The 21,491-nt window shown below is 43.6% G+C and overlaps 1 protein-coding gene and 1 long non-coding RNA gene across 5 annotated transcripts in view; both read right to left on the bottom strand.

Moving 5' to 3' along the window:
* Positions 1 to 13,619, bottom strand: part of MPP6 (membrane palmitoylated protein 6) — a 136,168-nt gene extending 122,549 nt beyond the window's left edge. For 2 of the 3 annotated variants that reach the window (XM_030550796.1, XM_030550799.1), the window contains exon 1: positions 13,547 to 13,619. The gene's annotated coding sequence lies outside the window, so the exon portion shown is untranslated. The remainder of the gene's footprint in view (positions 1 to 13,546) is intronic. The other variant, XM_030550797.1, reaches the window with a different exon arrangement.
* LOC115645751 overlaps positions 1 to 21,491 on the bottom strand; it is a 952,243-nt gene that overhangs the window by 809,945 nt on the left and 120,807 nt on the right. The window lies entirely within an intron of this gene.

The raw sequence follows: 21,491 nt of genomic DNA, 5'->3' as shown, positions 1-21,491 counted from the left end.
GGCCCGAGGGACACATCTGGGTGGGGAAATTGCATGCAGGGCCATGAATGTAGGGCTGAGGCAAGGGGGTGGGGTGCAGAGAGTGCAGGGTGTGGGAGGGAGTGTGCTGTACAGGAAGGGGTTCAGAGAAAGGGGTTGTGGCAGATGAGGGGTGCAGGGTGTCTGAGGAGGCTCAGAGAAGGGGTTGGGGTGCAGGATGGGTGCATAATGCAGGAGAGGTTTGGGGTACAGGCTCTAGCCCCATTCTGCTTGCCAGGGAGCCTGCCCTGGCCCCACACCGCTCCAGGAAGCAGCCAGCACCACATCCCTGCAGCCCCTGGAGGAGGCGGCGATGGCAGAGGGCTCCATGCACTGCCCTTGCCTGTAGGTACCTCCCACAAAGCTCCCACTGGCCACGATTCCCCGTTCCCAGCCAATGGGACATTCAGGGGAGGTGCCTTCAGAGCTGGGGGGCTGGAGAGCAGTGGCTGCTGGCCAGGCACCCAGCTGTGAAGGCAGCACCACCACTACCAACAGCATAGAAGTGAGGGAGCCATGGCATGGGGTTGTCACTTTTGGGGGGAAGCAGGGCTGGCCTTATGGACGGACAACTGTCCATGGTGCCATGGTCACCCTCCCCCCTACACACACACACACACACACACACACACAGCCCCTTTAACCTGAATTCTGGGGAGGAACAGAGCTGGGGCATCCTACTGTGCACCAGGCTCCAGCTGCTAGTCCTGGCAGAGTTATGGTGGTACAGAACTTCCTCTTACCTGCCCAGACCACTCTTGGGGCCAGGTCAGACCTACCTCCTGGGGCAGCACAGAAGGATGGCAATACCATACCATGCCATCCTCACTTCTGCACTGCTGCCAGTGGTTTGCTGCCTTCAGAGCTGGGCTCCCAGTCAATAGCCACCACTGCCCATCTCTGATAGCAGCACAGACGTAAGGGTTGCAATACTGTGACCTCCCCCACCACACAAGCCCTTTTTGGATCAGGATCCCCAGTTATAATACCATAACATTTCATATTTAAATATCTGAAAATGTGAAATTTAAGATTAAATCCTAGGACCAGGAAATTTATCGAAATGTACTGTGAATTTTGTAGGGTCCTATACCTGAGCGATCTGTTCTTAGTAGTCATAGTCAAGATGACTAGGACATCGCCATCAAGTCCTTAGGAAACTCCAAATGGGCTACATTGTCTAATCACTAAAGGCTACCATAAGCCCATCACACCAGATGGTCTTCTGCTCTCCATCTAGCTTTCTATAGAACAGCAAGTCAAATTCAAAATTTTCTTCATTTTCAAGGCACTCAGTAAACTGGATCCCAGATACCTAAAAGGTTGCCTGAGGCGCCAGAATTAGGACCATGAAACAGAATTCCATTCCTCAAGCACCATGAATCCACTTTAATGTTAAAACTCATCTGTGGACCAAGCACAAAGTTCGAAGGCTGTGGAATAAACTCACAGAAGCTAACAATCACCTTCAATATCACGAACTTTCCCCTTGAAAATTAAAAAAATCACTGTGTGCTTCTCTATTTGTGGTCTGCTGTGCGATATACTGAAAGCAATAGCAGTTTTACCCTTAGAGAACGGCTCACATGACAAAGTCTAGTCACATCCTCTGGGCCTGGTCTACACATAAGTTAAGTCAATATAGCTATGGCACTCAAGGGTGTGAAAAATTCACACCCCAGACCACTGTATCTATGCTGATCTAACCCCCATGTAGATGCAGTTAGGTTGATGGAAAAATTCTTCTGTGGATCTAGCTACTGTCCCTCAGAGAAACTGATCACCTATACAGATGGAAAACACCTACAGAGATGGAAAAACTCCTTCCAGCATTGTAGAAAGTGTCTACACTACAGTGTTACAAAAGTACAGGAGTGGAGTGACTTTCTGGAAGTGCTCAAATACTACAGTGATGAGGGAAGTTTAAAAGTCTTGTCAAAAATGAATTGAGCAGAGTGAGTATTGTTCATCTTATTTTGCTGTAACTTAGCAAAGCTATAAGCAGCAAGAAGCCACAAAAACTACCTATCTGCACACTTAGGAAGACCACACTATGATTGTTTTTGCAGCCAGAAGGACTAGAAACGTAAGTAGTAGCCTCCCCCAATCCTCTTCACTAATGACTGAGCAAGATCCTTTAATAGTTCCTCCTGCATTTCAATGACCATGGCAAAAATACAAAGACTGCTATTATGAAATATTATGAACAAGAGATTTAAGTCATTTCTGTGTAACACTGTACCTAGCTATAAGTAACAGCCAATGTTAGTGTAACCTAGAGTTGCTAGGAAGTATCTCTAGTTTTTCTATTTGATCATTTTGTGCATTTGACTGCAGCTTCTTCATAGTCAGTTTAATTGTTTCTGCTATGTAAGTACTCAGGTTTTCTTGTTGAAAAGATCTTTGTAAACATTAACAGAAAATCAGGAAAACTTTACTCAAATTATAAATCATTTGAATTAAGAGGCCATTTAAAGGTTGATTTACCAGTAACTATATTTCTAAAAATTAGTCTCAAACAATTTAAGTCAGTGTCTCCTTAAGACAAGTTAAAAGTTTGTCTAGGAGGCTCTTCATATGCATGAATCCTCCTGGTGTGACAAATACCTGCAGACCTTTGTTTACACTGGAATGGTGCCAATTGCATTCAATTTTTTCTGGAGATCAGCAATAAGGCAGTTAGAACTACTAATTTTTCCATTCCCCACCCCTCCTATTTTTGTTTTCCCAATGGACAGCAGATGCTATACAAGAGCTCCATTCCTCTGATAATTGTAGAGAATTTAGTCTTAACTCCCCTCCCTTACTAGATAGCTTTTTTTTAATGGCAAAACTCTCATTCTACTCAATACATTTTCCTGCACCTTACACTTCAATTCTCAGGTTGTACTTCAGATTCTCTGCTAAGCACATTTGACCATGAGGTGGCAATATAGCCTGTCATAAACAGATAGCTAAGGGTTAATGTCTCTTTCACCTGAAACACCTGACCAGCGAACCAATCAGAAAACTGGATTTTTTTCAACTTTGGGTGGAGGGAATTGTGTCTCTAAGTCTTTTGTCTGTCTGCCTGCTTCCTCTGAGCTTTGGAGAAGTAGTTCTATTTTCTAGTCTTCTGTTTCTAAGTGTAAGGACAAAGAGATCAGATAGTAAGTTCTATGGTTTCTTTTCTTTGGTATTTGCATGAATATAAGTGCTGGAGTGCTTTGATTTGTATTCTTTTTGAATAAGGCTGTTTATTCAATATTCTTTTAAGCAATTGACCCTGTGTTGTATCATCTTAATACAGAGAGAACATTTGTATTTTTTTCTCTCTTTTTTATATAAAGCTTTCTTTTAAGACCTGTTGAAGTTTTCTTTACTTCAGGGAAATTGAGTCTGTACTCACCAGGGAATTGGTGGGAGGAAGAAATCAAGGGGAGAGCTGTGTGTTGGATTGCTAGCCTGATTTTGCATTTCCTCTGGGTGAAGAGGAAAGTGCTTTTGTTCCAGGATTGGGAACGGAGAGGGGGAATCACTCTGCGTAGTTTCACAGAGCTTGTGTCTGTGTATCTCTCCAGGAGCACCTGGAGGGGGGAAGGGAATCAGGATTATTTCCCTTTGTTGTGAGACTCAAGGGATTTGGGTCTTGGGGTCCCCAGGGAAGGTTTTTTCAGTGGGACCAGAGTGCCCCAAAACACTCTAATTTTTTGGGTGGTGGCAGCAAGTACCAGGTCCAAGCTGGTAACTAAGCTTGGAGGTTTTCATGCTAACCCCCATATTTCGGACGCTAAGGTCCAAATCTGGGAATAAGGTTATAACATAGCCATAAAAGGACAAATTATAAACCAATGAATTGACTGCAATCACTCTTCTTGGGCAGCACACCAGCATGCTCATGCTATCTTGATGAAGAGGTAGAATGCAAGGAAATATGTTTTTTTTAATCACAGTGATTTTTCTCAATCAAGCACACATCAATAAAAGTGTGCCTTCATCTGTTTCATGATCAGCAGCATTCTACAAATACTTTGGCAAAAGGCTAAGAGTCAAAAAGCAAAGGTTTGAACTGGTTTGAGGTCAACAGCTTGTCTTCAGCTACTGGATAAGTGAATTTAGCAGAAAAAGCTAAAGCAAGATTTGATCCTTCCAGATTCTGTAACTAAGCAAAAACAGAAACTGACAGGTCAGGGCAAGATGCAAAAGACTGAAAAGTCAAAGCTAAACTAAGCCCCACAAACTTATGGAAAATAGACAATAATCAGCCAGCAAGGATATAGGACTCTTCTGCTGTTCCTGCTGTTGAAAAAGACTGTAAAATTAAGAAGCGAGAGTCAGAAGAGTAAAAAGTCACAACACCTAAAGCTCTTACTTTAATAAGACATATCTTGGTAGCTTTATACATCATCGTGTTCACTTATTCCAATTATTTTTTTTCTTCTGATGTCACTTCAAACAGAATTTAAGGAGACAGACATTAAAATCAGCAGTAATTCTAAAAATGTTTATATTTCATATTATCAGTACCCTTCACATTTTAGTCATGTCCTTTAATCAGCAAGACCTTGAAAGTAATTAAACATGGACTAAACAGAAGGGAGGGCTTTCTGAATTCCTTCCATCTTCAATTATAGGAACAAATTCTATTTTCACCAAACCCATTTGGGATTATTTCATATGGCCTGTGAAAGTACTTATGCTATAAAAGCAGTACAAAGAGTTGTTAGTCTTATTCTTGGCCCCCTTGTTTCTCACCTATCCTCCACCCCAGCCCCCCCCCCCCACCCTCTCATAGATCCTTCCTTCTGCTGTCATCAGCTTCACCCACCATCTCTCTAACAACTAAGGGCTTGTCTACATCAAAGTTGCAGCGCTGGTGAGGGAGTTACAGCGCTGCAACTTAGGAGGTGTACACATCTGCAGGGCATCACCAGCGCTGCAACTCCCTGTTTGCAGCGCTGGCCGTACTCCCGTTTTGTCTCAGGTGTAGCGGATCCAGCGCTGGTGATCCAGCGCTGGTAATCAAGTGTAGACACTTACCAGTGCTTTTCTTGACCTCCGTGGAATAAGCAGGTATCCCAGCATACCTGAGGATACCTCTCTGGTAATCAAGAAAACTCCTCTGCCCTGTGCTCACCTGACCCCTCCTTTAAATGCCCCGGGAAATTTCAAAAATCACCTTCCTGTTTGCTCAGCCAGGCGTGGAGTGCAATTAATCAATCAATCATTCAGCGACCATGCCTCCACGCACCAAACGAGCCCCAGCATGGACCAATGCAGAGCTGCAGGATCTAATTAGTGTGTGGGGAGATGAGGCTGTTCAAACACAGCTGTGCTCCAGAAGGAGAAACTATGATACCTATGGTCAGATATCGCAGTCCATGATGAGAAGGGGCCACGAACGGGACGCCTTGCAATGCAGAGTCAAAATTAAGGAGCTGAGGAGTGCATACTGCAAAGCTCACTGACGCTCAGGAGCTGCCCCCACAACCTGCAGGTTTTACAAGGAGCTGGATGCCATACTTGGGTGTGACCCCACCGTGAATCCTAGGAGAACGATGGAGAGTTCAGAGCAGGGAGAAGTGGGGGATGGTGTAGAGGATGAATACAGTGATGCTACTGGCGTGGAGGGAGACACCCCGGAGTCTCAGGACACAGGCAGCCAGGAGCTCTTCTCCAGCCCTGAGGAGACTAGCCAGTCGCAGCAGCTGGAAGCGGACGTTGATGAGGAAGCTGAGGATCGTGCTCGTGGTAAGTAGATTGCAATGTTTTGGGAGAGGAGGATTTTTGTTATGGCTGCCTGCATGCATGCCTAAACGTGGAATAGCCCATTGATGTGATCTATGACATCTGTGTAATCTGCCTCAGTAATCTCTTTAAAAGTTGCAGCTAGAGCTTGGGCAATGTGCTTTCTCAAGTTTGTAGGGAGAGCCACCGTGGTCCCTGTCCCGGTCAGGCTAACTCGTCCGATCCACTGTGCAGCGAGGGGTGGGGGGACCATGGCTGCACACAGGCAAGCTGCATAGGGGCCAGGGCGGTATCCACATTCCTGTAGAAGACCCTCCCTCTCTTCCCAGGTAACACGCAGCAGTGATATGTCTGGCAGTACGAAAGCCTGTTGATAGTTTAGGGATAATTGAGGGCAGGGAGCTAGATTCACGGCTCCCCAGCCCAAGGCGCTCTGTTTCCCCTCCCCCAAACCCCCCCCCCCGCCCTTCCCAGCACGTAGGCATCCACGCAGTGTGATCTGCTGTTCCCCCAGCCACCAGTCCAAGCAGGCACTCAGCCCCGCGGTGTGCTCTGTTGTTCCCCCAGCCCCCCTTCCAAGCAGGCACCCTGCCCCGCGGTGTGCTTTGTTGTTTTCCCAGCCACCAGTCCAAGCAGGAACCAAGGCATCCCACTAACATGGGAGAAATTTTAGCAAAAGTACTCACCCCATTGCTCGACATGACTTAGCTTTCTTGACCTCTACAGTGTTATGTGAGGTATGTGAGAGGGATGCTACCTAAAGTTTCAAATGTCTTTCAAAATTTGATAATAAACAATGATGCCCCTGTGTATTACATGTCTCTATCTCTATTTTTTCTAGGGAACTCGAATAATGCAGCTGTATCACCGGCCTCACATAGATTACAGAACTTGAGGCGCAATCCTAGGAAATCAAAAGAGGAATTGATCAAGACCATTCTGAACCACTACAACAGGGAAAGTAGGAAGACTGAGGAATGGAGAAATACTGTACATGAATGGAGGCAGAGAGAAAGCAGGAGAAAGGAATTGTCTGCCAAGAAAATAGCCAGGCAGATGATGAGCCTCCTGTCTTGCCAATCCAAGTCTTTTGAGTCTCTTGTAGCCATGCAGACAAATATATACCGTGATAACCCACAGCCTTCCCAAAGCACTCTTCCTTGTCCCCCTGTGTATCCTCAAAACAGCTTTCTGCAGCAGCCAGTTCCTTATTATCACCAGCTGCCCCCAACACCTATAAGATCACCTACTAACCAAGATATCTATAATTCTTACCCAGTGCACTCCACCCCCATCATTCTGCAGCAAAGTAATGGTGACTTGCATCAGACAGTGACAATTGAGTAAAATAGGACATAGTAAAACCTCTTAATGTACTGTGAACCACCCATACCCCCTTGCATGTTTTTTACTGTATGACAAAAGTTTTTGGTTTGTATTTCTTTCAATACGTTTAATTGGTGCTAGAAATGGTAAATTATACACAGCAAGGTAAAGCAAAGCACAACACATGCATCAAACATTACTGCTGGCTCTCAGCATCAAATTGCTCCCTTATAGCATCCCTAATCCTTGAAGCCCTTTCCTGGGCCTCCCTATTAGCCCTGCTCTCTGGCTGAGCAAACTCATTCTCCAAGCGTCTAACCTCGGAGGTCCATTCCTCACTGAACCTTTCACCCTTCCCTTCACAAATATTATGGAGGGTGCAGCACGCGGATATAACAGCGGTTATGTTGCTTTCCATCAAATCCAGCTTCCCATAGAGACTGCGCCAGCGAGCTTTCAAACGGCCAAAAGCACGCTCCACAGTCATTCTGCACCGGCTCAACCTGTAGTTGAACCGTTCCTTGCTCCTGTCAAGCTTCCCTGTATATGGTTTCATGAGCCATGGCATTAATGGGTAAGCGGGGTCTCCCAGAATCACAGTGGGCATTTCCACGTCCCCTACTGTTATCTTGTGATCTGGGAAAAAGGTCCCGGCCCTAAGCCTCCTGAACAGGGCACTGTTCCTAAATATGCATGCATCGTGCACCTTTCCACGCCATCCAGCGTACATGTCAGTGAAATGCCCACGGTGATCCACAAGCGCTTGCAGAACCACGGAGAAGTACCCCTTGCGATTAACATACTCTGATGCCAGGTGGGGTGGAGAGATAATAGGAATATGCGTCCCATCTACTGCCCCTCCACAGTTAGGGAACCCCATTTCTGCAAAGCCATCTAAAATGTCCTGCACATTCCCAAGAGTCACGGTTCTTCTTGTCAGTGTTCGATTAATGGCCCTGCAAACTTGCATCAGCACCATTCCAACGGTGGACTTTCCCACTCCGAACTGGTTCGCCACCGATCGGAAACAGTCTGGAGTTGCCAGCTTCCAGATTGCAATAGCCACCCGCTTCTCCACAGAAAAGGCATCTCTAAATCTCGTGTTCATGCGCCGCAGGTTGGGGGCGAGATCATCACAAAGTGCCATGAAAGTGGCTTTCCTCATACGAAAGTTCTGCAGCCACTGCTCGTCATCCCATGATTGCAGGACGATGTGATCCCACCACTCAGTGCTGGTTTCCCGAGCCCAAATGCGCCGGTCCACAGAGCAGAGCACGTCTGTTACTGCCACTAGCAATGTACTGTCTGCACATTGATGCGATTCACTATCATCGTCTGACTCCTCAATGTCACTCTCACTCACATTTAGCAGCTGAAGGAATAGCTCCACAGCCAGGCGAGATGTGCTGGCAATAGTCATTAGTAAGGTATTCAGTAGCTGAGGATCCATTCTTGAAAGAGAATGCAGAAAAAGCGCTGTACAGTCACAATGCTGCCACAGTGCTCCGCATGTGTACCAAAGCAACGCTGGCCGTTGGAACAGGAAGCGGAAAGACAATCACACTTCCTTCCCCTTCCCACAAGCCCCAGCGACGCTGTGGGACGAGGTGCTCTGTGGGATAGCCACCCACAATGCATCACTCCCAACAGCGCTGCAGTGTGGCCACATCTAACAGCACTTGCAGCGCTGCTAGCTGTAAGTGTGGACACTCTGCAGCGCTGGCCCTATACAGCTGTACTAATACAGCTGTAACAACCAGCGCTGCAAAATTTTAGATGTAGACATGGCCTAAGACTGTCTTTAACAACAAAAGGAGAGGTTTGTTACCTCAGGACAGCTAATGCTCATCAACTATCCGGCTGTAAAAACACAGTGGGAACAAGGAACTGTAGTTTGAGGTCAACCATGGGCATAATGTTGACCTCACCTAACTTACAATGGGTTAATACTACAAATGCCTTGTCTCCATTTAGGATTTTAGGGAAAGACAAAACTCATTATGCATCATTGCTGTCTTGTCTGCTCCATCCACACCTGTATGTCAGCCCAGCTCCCTGAAACCACTACTACTAACCCCCTCACTATTCCTGTACCAGCTGACACTACCAACAGCCTCCTTGTCACACAGAATCTTAATCATGTGGTCATTTCACTCTAACCTCCTCCTACCCCCACTGCTGTATAGTCTGTATTCAAATTCTGCTGCTTCTCCCCCTCCCACCAACATTTCTAGAAACCCATCTTTTTTGTTCTACCCATAGAACTAAGACTCATCCAAAGACACCCTCAACACATTCTACCCCAATACCCATCATCACCTCCCTTTTTCCAATTCACAGAAGACAGCTGCTAAGGTCACCTAACTAGCTCATCTAACCAGGCCTTCCTTCCTCATTTTGGATATGTCTTCACAACCAGAAGGTGCAATTCCCAGGAAGGGTAGATATATATGTGGCTAGTTCTGCTTGAGCTAGCATCTAACTCAACAGTATGGCCATGGCACCACCAAGTAGCTGTCCAAATACCTATCCAGGGAGCCAGACAGAATCACACTTGGGCAGCTAATCTGATCTGACACCCATCCCACCATGGCCACACTGCTGTTTTAAATGTGCTAGCTCCAGTGCAGCTAGTACAAGTGTGTCTGCCCATGCTGGGAAGTACACCTCAGCAGCTGTGCATACATATCCTTTGAATCCCTTCACTGGCTTTCCTTTGCCACCACAAATTCAAACTTTCCACCTTCAAAGTTATGCAACTATACTATTCGCTATACCAGGGGTCGGCAACCTTTCAGAAGTGGTGTGCCGAGTCTTCTTTTATTCATTCTAATTTAAGGTTTCACGTGCCAGTAATACATTTTAACGTTTTTAGAAGGTCTCTTTCTATGTCTATAATATATAACTAAACTATTGTTGTATGTAAAGTAAATAAGGTTTAAAAAAAAGGTTTAAGAAGCTTCATTTAAAAATAAATTAAAATGCAGAGCCCCCCCGGACCGATGGCCAGGACCCAGGCAGTGTGAGCGTCGCTGAAAATCAGCTCGCATGCCGCCTTCGGCACCCGTGCCATAGGTTGCCTACCCCTGCCCTATACATACAACTTTATTCTTTTATATATAAAAAAAACCTCTTCAACTCTTGATGCCAATCTTGTTACCTCATTTGACAATCTCTTCCAGAGCCTCCCCTATGCATAGAATGACATTCCTGAACCAGTTGCTTGGCCACTGCCTTTTACTTTTTCAAATCCCTTCCTTAGAAACTATGTATTTTAATAAAAAACAAAGAAACTGCCACAATATAGAACAAGTCAGAAGTGGAACACACTAGTGCCAATCACCTCAACCATTTGCTTGCATCTTGCATTCCTCTCCCATTTAGTCCATAGGATGCAAGCCCTTTGGGGCATAGATTGTTTCTTTCTATATATATATAGGTACAGCACCATGCACATTCCAACTACTATTGCAACAACTAAGTGTTATGGTTATATAGGTACTACTGACACTCAACTATTAAAAAAACTCACTTCTCTGCCTGTAGGGGTAGAGACTTGTATTTAAATCTTTATTTATTTTAAATGAGCAAGCCTGTACAGAGAGGCAATGGGATCCAGGGAACTGGACAGGTCAGACCTTGGTTCTATACCCAGCTCCACCACTTTCTTGCTGTATGACCTTGGCCAAGTCATCTCTCTGCATCCCTGTATACCTTCCCACTCTACAGCTACCCTATTTATGTTGCCAGCTTTGGGCGAGGAACGATGTTACTCTGAATTTGTACAGAGGCTAGGACAATGGGGACATATTCTCAGTTGAATCTTGATTGTCCCATGCCACTAACAGAGCTGGAAGATGCTTATAAATGGTATTTAAACTTTGCAGGTTCAGATCCTTATATGGGCAAGTTTCACTCTGGACTATTGTGGTGGGGGAGTATTATAATTAGTCCTGGCATTCAATAATAAATGATGCTCTCTAGATTTCTGCACATTTCAAACTCACCCAAGTTTTCTGTTCCAAACCATTAGATATAGAGTTAGCCCAAGGGCAATTTTTTAAATCCAAAACTTACTTGGAAAAAAGTCATCTTTAAAAGTTCATCCTTTCCACATCCGCACCAACAGTTCGATATTTGCACACTTTGGTAATTTACATTTTTACTGAAAAGGTTCCAGTGATTAGTCCATTATTTAAATTAATTGCTTCTGTTTTTGGCAAAAAAATTTGTAATTTTCTTTAGAAAATGATCTACTGCACAAATTCTACAACAGTTTTTAAATCATTTCAGAAATTTTTGGTACACACAGTTCGTGCACAAATATAGCAACAGAACAAATACAGCTCTGAAGGAGCTGTAATGGTCTAACTAGCAATAACCTTTATGTTACGTTTTTCTTGACGAGATAAACCGAAACAGCAGTGATCTGTAGGATCTGCGGCCTATGGAAGCACGCTGAATTCAAAGGAGTTGAAGGCTCAATACATTCAAGATGATGTTGGAGGAGTGTTATTTGAAAATAAAATGTTACAAAAGTTGGAGAGAGTCTCCTCTACAACAGAGCCACAGAAATCCAAAGCCAATACTGACACTTCAGCCTTATTCATGACATTGTGCCCTGACACTGCAGACATCTCTGAGCAATGCGTGATCTCATATAATCTATGTTTATGTGGTGCAATACCCAGGCTCAAGCAGATAGGAAGGCAGAGAGACAGCCTCTGTACTCAACATTCTTTTAAATTTTGTCAGTTTGGTCTTCTCTTAAAAGCCTTTTAAGATTATGAAAGAGCAGTTAGTAAACTAGCTACCAATTAATCAACATTTTATTTAAAATGTAAAGTTTCTTTATGGCATTTCTAAACAGTATCCAGCGACAAATGTTGGCTAATCTAAGAACATTTAGGAGTGTTAAAAGCCAACCACCATAGCAGGAATAAAAGGAAACATTATGACACTACTGACAACCAACTAGTTTAACAGACACTGTGTGTTCATAAGTAACACACCAAGATTTGTTCAAAGCCTCCTCTAGATGTTTATTTATAACCACCCAGCCTCTCCTCAATTTCCCTTGGCCCCTCCTCCTCCCAGAGCCAAGTCAAGGGAAGTTTAATGGATGTAATCCTGGGCCCTGAGCTGCAGAGCTCATAGGAAATTCTGCAGTTCCAATTCAATGATCCCATGTTCAGCAACTGGAGATAGAGAAGAGATGAGTGGTCTGACCCAAGTGGGAGCAATACATAAAGGGTCATCGCTACTCCATTAAGCAAGCTTGTTTCCCCCTCAATTAGTGTCACTGCAACACTAGTCCATACACATACACCAGGGTCCCAGTGCAAGATGTTTGCCCCCTTCCCCAGTGATCAATCAACTGCCTCAAGAAAGAGAAATATTCAGTTCAGAGCTGATTCTGCACAACAGCAATGTCATTCATGTAGCTTCTTCGCGTTTTAATTTTACCTTACTACTGTATTTGATGAGGTTTTTTTTTAAATTAACTGGAGGCTAGGTATTTTCTCTAAAGACACTGTCCAAAAATAAATGATTGAAAAGGAGACTCCAGAACCCAACAAGAAAGTGCATGTGTGCCTATATAAAGCATAATACCAGACTGCTGGCTTATTCTCTCTCACCAGCAACATCATCAAGAGCATTAATGCTTTGGTGAAGCTGGATATTTCCTCCTGCATTTAGCACACACACTGCAGCCCTAACTCTGCCATGTATCCCCCTACTTCCCCCCACCCGTGTACTTCCATCAGCCTATACTACCAGTACAAAACCTAGTAAGGTGACAGCCCTGTGGCAATTACAACCCACTCTCCTCCCCGATCAAAACCAGCTCTCTTTCCTTCATCTCAATGCGGACTGCAGCGAGGGGAAGGGAGATAATTCATTGGGGAAGAAGGAACGCCAGGCAGGGATCGGGGATAATCCCGCAGGAAGGGAGGGGAGATAATCCCTGGGAGGGGCAACGCGGGATCAGAAAGGGGGAGAAGGGAGGCAGTGTAGGGAGAATAATCCTCCTGGGGAGGGAGGATGGACGGGAACAGATAATCTCCAGGAGACCAAAGAATGGGGGCTGGGGAGGGAGAGATAATCCGAAGAGGCCAGACAATCGCTGGGGACACAGCAGCGGCGAATGATCAATCCCCACCTCTGGGGCAAAAGCAAACCCGCTCGCCCTCCCAGCGCTGCCATGTTCCCCCGCAGGTATGTGGCTCGCTCGGGGCGGGCCTGCGTGCGAGCGGCTCACACACGGGGTGACTCGACCCCCAGAGGCAAAGGAGCCGCCTCGCAACGCCGCGGCCAGCTGGCCCCACGCGGTACAGCCTCCCGCCGCAGCGCAGAGCAGCGGGGCGGAGGGGTCTCCGCAGAGAAACCAGAATAGCAACAGGACCCCCTCCCCCCACCGTCAGCCCCGTCCAACATCCCGCATCGACCCAACCGCATGGGGGGGGGCACTCACCGGCTGACCCCGGCTCCTCCTCAGCGGGCACAGCTCTGCCCCATCTACAAACTCAGGTTCGGCTAGTCGGGGGAGGGGGGAGTGCCCAGAAAGCCGAGGCAGCTCCTGCCGCTGCCCGCTCGTGCTCCAGCACAGACTCCCCGTCCTCCCTCACAGCGCGCGCGGCCGCAGCCACTATGGCGCGTGAGCGCTACCAGGGGCAGCGGTTGAGCTTCTGCCGAGCGCCCAACAGCTGCTCTAGCCAAAGAGCGCGAGCGCGCCCCCTCCTTTCCTCAGGCCCCGCCCCTTTAACTCTTCGGAGCCCACGTGGCTCGGCCACCGTTTGGGAGCGTGCGCGCGCGGGCTGCTTCCTCCTGTTAGTGTGCCCGAGTCGGTAGAAAGGCTCATTCGCTTCGCTGTAGGGAGCCGGGGTCTGGTTGAGGGAGCGTCCCACGGCCATACACTGGGGCTGCAGGCCTTGGCCCCTTAAGGGAAAGACAAATGGTGGGTTATGCCCATTGGCTGCAGCTGGTGTTTGGTCCGAGTACGGGTGGCCTGGTTCTGGGGCGAGGTGCCAGAAGTGTCAGGCCCTTAATTAGGCTGTAAAAAAAAAACAACTTACTGTGAATGATGCCCTGCACAGTGTGGGGTGATGTGCACAGTCTGTTAACACACACCCCCTCCCCCATTTGGGACTCGACTCTAATCAGCAAGGGTTACACCAGGAATTAGTTTGGCCTGATGGGCGGGGATCAAATGTGTTTAGTAACCTAAACCCCAGATTCAGGATTTAATTGTAGAATATCAGGGTTGGAAGGGACCTCAGGAGGTCATCCAGTCCATCCTCTTGCTCAAAGCAGAACCAGTCCCCAAATGGCCTCCTCAAGGATTGAATTTACAACCATGGGTTTAGCAGGCCAATGCTTAAACCACTGAGCTATCCCTCCCTCCCCAAAAGTTGTCTGAGCTAGGATTTGAACCTTAATCGCCACTACCACATTACAGCACTTTAACTACAGGACCACCCATCTGTCCTCTCTGGTTGGTGTGGCCTGTTGGCTAGTTTGGCAGCTCCTTCCCTGTGGGTCCCATTCTAAGACATGAATCTTTCCCCATTCGTTATATAGAGAACCTAGGTCTCTAATACAGGCTTTGTGAAGCACAGTGTGTTCTTCAGGTTTTCTAGGTGCTTAAAAATTAGGCTCTGTGATGCTGAGCACTACAATGCCTGAGTCCCTTTGTGGATCCAACTCAATGCACTTAGCTAGCCAGTGAGAGAGACTGGAAAACTGAAAATCTAATTTTCCTCTCAGTTTTTAGTTGTTGTTCACTTTTTGCATTTTACTCCATTTGAACAATGACACTAGACTAATGATATCACTTTTGTTTATAGTCTGTGCCACAGAAACTTTCACATTTAGGCTCTCACGGACCCAGCCTAATGCTGTAGTATCTGAGTTGCAAACACTGGACCAATTTATGTCCTTATATTAGATATGCATGCAAAATGCCCATTGAAGCCAGTAGGAGTCACATGCATATGAAAGGGAAGAATTAGCCCTAGTGCACAACAATATTTAAATCTAAAACAAACCACCAAAAAAAGAATCCCATTACCTGTTTTAATTCAAACTTTAAAAAAAAGTCTGTTAGTCTGTAAACCCATTTTTAAAATTGAACATATATTTTGCACGTAATCTATCTGATTATGTCACTTTAAGAAAACCAGATAGAGTGAGGAACACATGATCACTCTGAGTAATGGCTCAATGCAATTCACACTGGCTCCTGCAATGGGAGAAGTAAGGGGGAGGAGGAATAAGGGCTTGCACAGTCAGAGCAATTTGGGGTAGAGTTCATTTGGGAAAAAAATTGGCTAAGTATTGTTTTTCGTTGAACAGATTGGGGTTGTGCTCTTCCACTAGATAATGAACAAGCTGACTTTTATACAGCCAGAAGAGTTAAAGGAAGCAGTGTATACAGCAAGCCCAGCAAAAGAAAACCAAGTAGCAGCCAGCATGTTAAAAATCTTTTTCAGATTAACAAGTTAATACACATAGTAAATATGATCTTACCATTGTATGTGCGGTCTTAGTTTAGGAGGCCAGGCTGTAAAATTCCTCCTATAATTATTTACTATTTGAATTACAGTTGCAACCAAAGACTCCAGTCAGAAGTAGGTCATTGTACTGGAAGCTGTACAAACTCATGGAATGATGTGGTCCCTGTCCCCAAAGAGCTTACAGTCCTCTCAATATCTCAGCCACAAAGATTGGGAGCATGAATGGGGCTTAAAAACACCTTTGTCTCCCCTGTCTTGCACTGAGTATCATTGGACTAGACTGGAGATTACAGCCATAAAAAGTTGTGGACTCAGTCCTCTGTGTTATGAGGAAATGGGCCTCATTTGGGTGGAATCATCTCTTTATTATATCCAGAGTTCAGTTGCCCAGTATCCCTCTAAACATAATGATAGAGAACAGGGTTGCTAGTTTTGTGGTCAAACTCTGTTGGTGTTACTAGTACAATGGAATATTTCTGTCTCTTTCTTTACCTAATACTCTTGGCATTGGGATAAAAGGGGGAAAGGCATACGCCCCCTTTATCCACCTATTATTGGAGGAATGCTCCCGTTGGTAGTATCTTTGGGCCAAATTCTGTTCTGCTCCATGTAATTCCATCAGAGTCTGAATAATTGTTATAACTACTGATTTAGCTGTGAGATCCAGCTTCAGAAGATCCTGTCCTTTTGACAAAGTGTTCCCTGTGTGTAATCCAGTTGTTGTGAATCAGTGTGGTCGAATTGTTAAAGTGAGGGATGAGACATCAGTATACTTTTTGGCTATGTTCCCATCTGTTCACTGACTCACTGTGAAACCAGTGTGAATTCTGTAATTTCTGTGCTTCTGTTTACATTTCTGTAGTATGGATATAATAATGCACACTTCACAAGAGCTTTGTGATGGTAAATTATTGAAGTACATTGAGATTTGTTTATGAAATGCGGTTCTTATTATTACTTCTTAGATGAGTTTCAGTCTACTATCATGTTGAGTAATCCATGGAATATGTTCCATTTGTCACATGATATTATATTGCAGTCAATACACCCATAATTACTTTGCCATATTTGCCAGCATCTGGGATATTGGCTCCCTAGTTTATTTATTCTGCTGACAGTGCACAGGGCAATCATAATAAACATTAGTAATCTCTTTTTATGGCAAAGGATCTAGCTAGGAGTTTGAGGCAGTTAATATGAAGTGGTGTCTCGTGAAATATCCTCCAAATTGAGAATAAAAAAGGTCCAGTGAAGTGCTATGAAGGTGTTAAGCAACATGAGTGTAATTTGATGAGGGATTGCACAATTTTAGGAGTTTTTAGCTGGAAAGAAAAATAATTCAGAGGGGTCATTAACATTAGTAAGGATAAAGTAAGAAATGACCAGTTTCTCCTTTTCTCTGACCCAAAATGAGATAATTAGGGGAACATTCAGTTATATTAAAAGGCAGTACGTTTTGAACAAATGAAAGAGAATATTTCTTTACAAAATATAAAGTCTATATATTTAGGCTCTTCCACATATTCCAGCAATATGGTATTTTCACATGTGGAATTCAATGCCACAGGAGGAGGTAATCAAGACAAATATTGTGGCTAGATTTTTTTAAAGGGTTGGATAATTTCATGACTGCTTACAGTATTGGTAACTGGACAAGCTGCTAATCAAATCTCATGCTTCAGAACACTAGTTCCCTGTGGGATCAAGAAAGGTTCTTTCTCCTATCTACAATATTGCACAATTAGTCATCCTTATTATTGGGATGGCATAGAGGGGAAAAATATCTTCTTCTAAAGCATTGTATTGTAAAGCAAGTATTAACTACTGTTGGCATCAGGATGCCATACTTGTTGGACTAGATGAGCCAGCAGGCCAGATAGACAAAAGATCAGTGATCTTTTATGCCTGTTCTGTTACTCCTCCCTCAATCATCTGTTAGGTCCAGTATTTTAGGGATATAAGTACCGAGATTTTTTTTTAATTACTTTCCTCTCTGGGCATTAATGCTTTCAGACATCAATGTTGCCAAATATCTGTCAGAAATCTTCCGCAGTAGGACTGAGCAGGCCAGCCAGCTCAAAAATAGCAGGCATTGATTGGACTCAAGAATGGCAATGATTAGGTGGCTTTTCCTCAACTTTTGCAATATATATTATCATCTGTTTAGGTCAGTATTGATATAGAATCTGCCAAAAACTGCTTCCCTGTGATGGCTCAAGCAGAAACTCATAGTCTCAAATGATGATCAGTTCTTTTAGCTAGAAGCTAAAGTGACATGTGTTTGGAATATTTAGTTGTAGAAGTACTGTTCATTTTCTTTAATTGCATGAACATATTGTTGTAGGTGTTCTGTCTGTATACTTGAATTTTATTTTCCTTCAATGTGTGCAGCAGGGAGACGATATTATTTATAAGTGAAAATATTATGCTATTTCTTTGTGCAAGAATTATATTCTCCATGTGAATGTGGCAGTCCTTTACTATTTTGTCTTAGACGGTGGAAGGATTACAATGAAAGGACAGAGTGTCTTGGAAGTCCACATTCCAGAAGGAACTTCATCTCCACTAGCTATAATGTACATAGTACAACTGGGAAGTGCCCATCTTTGATCTCTAACCCCAAAGATATTAATTTTAAATGTATCAATTATTCTCTAATGTATAACTTCGTTCCTCTGTCTCAGCCCACATACATTCTCAGCTCTCAGCCCACATGGTTTAGAATAAAAAACTAATCCCCTTCCTGGGTTGGCTTTATTGACAAAAAGATTAGCATGAGATGACATGACATAAAATTAATATCTAGCCAAGGGTTCTTACCTGAGGATTACACAGTCAACACTCTAGTTTCTTTCTTTATAGACAGCCATTCTAACTCCATCCCAGCCTCACATCCATGTAGGACATTGAGCTACCTGTCTCAGCAAACTCCCTTAAGCCTCCCAGAAGAATCAACATCTAATAAAAGAGTAGGGTATTTCAGGCAAATATTGTCAGCCTGTTGCACACATATTCTGTCTAATTAGATGAAAAGCACTGAAGTAGTGTTTAAAAGGAAGTGATATAGTTAAATATGCTATGATGAATATTATTCTTTCCCATCTTTCACCATTCCCCAAGATATGTGCATGTTTTAGCACAGAACAAAGAATATCCATAGAAAAGCATGACCATAAAAAAAATTTTACATGCTATTCCATTCGGTCTTGGATCCTGTCAGAGTAGGGTGACCAAATGTCCCGATTTTATAGGGACAGTCCTGATTTTGGGGTCTTTTTCTTATATAGGCTCCTATTACCCCCCACCCCATCCCGATTTTTCACATTTGCTGTCTGGTCACCCTATGTCAGAGGGAATCACCCCTCTCTGTCCTCTGATAATTGTGTAGCTGATAAGCTACCCTATTACTTGTAACTTGCAACTGATGAATTGTTGCCCATACCTTGTAAAAAACTAGATGAAAAAAAAGCACAGCAAATAAATAATGGGTGCTTTGAAAGAAAAAGTGTGAACATTTTTTTAAATGACTAAATTGTAGAAAATTAGTTTAATGGAAAACAGAAACTAAAAAGAATGAGGAAAAAAATAGATAAAGAACACCTCCCCCCCCAAAAGGTGAAATATGAAAATGAGTGAAGAACAAAGAGAAGGGAAACATGGTAAATTAACCTTGAAAAATAATTTTTATAATACTATCTTTAATTTTATAGCACTTTTCATCTAAATAACCAGGGATAATTTCACTTCTGACTGAAATATAACAACCCCAGGAGGAAAGCTTGGCAGTTGCCTAATAGCACACAGCAACACTTCAGAACAGTTTAAGAAAGGAAGTGAAGAAGAACATGATATCTAGTTGAACATGCAGAGAGAATTTAGGTAAATAGAATGTAATCATCCAAATTGGAATTTGGACAGGACCCCAAAATTCACTCCTGAACTCTTACAAAACTGCCATCTGTTCTCTACCCATGAGCGATGAGAGCCATTTACTTCTCATTCAGTTGTCAACTAAAGCCAAAGACCTTCATGTGGTGATTTGGCATGACTCAAAGGAATGATCACATTGGGCTTCAGGTTCTGATGGGTTCCTAAATGAAAATTTTGTAGGGGGCAATACACAACAACAATATATTTATCAAAAGTGTTTAAGGCATTACATATCAAGGCAATAGATTGTTTTAGGCTTGCAGTAAAAAGATTAGTCATCTGCTGTCCACCAATTGCTGACCTATCATCCCAAAGCCTCTGCTCGTATACATTCTTGTCACTTTCCACCTGCATTGTCTCTATGCAAATTATGAAATACTATAAAATGCTCCCCATAATCAACTTTTTAGGTTCAAGATAAAAATTAGAAGAATTCTAGAAAATTAGGGGAATTCTAAAAATGGTGGTATCTTCTCAGTAGCTATAAATTTTGCTGTTATTACCATATGTGATTCAAACTAGCCTATGGAAAGTGTATAAATTCAATGACATTCTTCCTCAGGAGTGGCAAGATAAGCTTCAGAAGATTGTCTAACTGAAAATATTGTGTGTATGCCCCTAGAAGTACTTGACTATGTCATTTAATGCATATGACTCATTCATTTAGTTTAGATTAAAATTTTCCTGTCTCATGCAAATCTGGTATTCTCCCACTGTTACTTACTGTACATCATTAACATGAAATTTGTTGGATCATGAAACTGAGGAAATGGGTAGTGTTTAAAGGAGGGAACAGGAAGTCGAGGTTCTTGGATACTATTCCTAACTCTTCCACTGATTGTGTGAGTACACAAGTCACTTAAGCTCTCCAGCTAACTGCCTCAGTTGATCCATTTGCAAAATGGTCTAAAATTACACTACCCTGTATCTATCTCATAAGAGTGTTAGGTGGCATAATTAATGTTTATAAAGGGTTCTGTGATCCTGGGATGAATGCAATAGTATCATTTATGTTAAAGAAATCGGCCTGGTTTCATTTTATTCAGGTTCTTGTACGGCAACATTCACTGTGATGTCCAAATACCTTCCAATGTTAAAAATAAACAAGGTGACTAATGTTGATCATGTGTTCTCTCTGCATTTGTCCCTTACAGAGGCAATGATATATGAGGGATGGTTGAAGTAATTAATTTAAATATAAGACGTATGCTCTGTGTTGCTATTCAGGAAAGTACAGTTAAAGGGGAAGGGTAGTCCAGTGGTTAGGGCACAAGCCTAGGCATTAGGAGATCTAGGTTCAAGTTCCTGCTCTGCCACAGACTTTCTACATGACCTTGCTTGGGTCACTTAACCTCTGTGCCTCAATTCTCCATCTGTAAAATGGGAATAATATCACTTCCCTATCTCACAGGTGTATTGAGTATAAACATGTTACAGATTGTGAAGTGCTCAGAAACTATGTTGAGAGATTCCATACAAGCACTTTAGATAGATAAAAAAAGGGGATTTACATTTGGACCAGAAAGAAATGAGGTTTGTGTTTACTTTTAGGGTCTAATTCACCACTACCCTGCACCATCTGTAGTCATTTACAGCACTGCAGTGAGTACAAAGTGAGAATGCTACCAGAGCAGAATGATTGTGTTTTAAACCAAATCTGCACTGGTGTAAATAGTTACAAAAAGTGCAGAGCAATGGTGAATCAGTCTCTCTGGTCCAGCAGTAGTGAATTCCACAGTCGTGGGGTAGGCCCTGAGAAAGCCCTGTCGCCAGCCCATACAAACTTCACCCTGGAGGTTGATAGTTCCATTGTTCCAGAGGGGCAGAACTGTCAAGGGCTATTCAGGTCATCATAGAAGCTTTCGTCTCTATTTTTTGTTGTGTTCCTTATTTGGGCTCTTGTTGCATATTTTGAAATCTATTTGGGCCTCAGTGAGGTGGAGATCTCTGTGGTATTAAAATCTGAATATAATC

This window comes from Gopherus evgoodei, chromosome 2 (assembly GCF_007399415.2).
Source record: "Gopherus evgoodei ecotype Sinaloan lineage chromosome 2, rGopEvg1_v1.p, whole genome shotgun sequence".
NCBI lineage: Eukaryota > Metazoa > Chordata > Testudines > Testudinidae > Gopherus > Gopherus evgoodei.
Note: the sequence above shows the minus strand (reverse complement) of the source record. Positions and strands in the feature narration are given on the sequence as shown.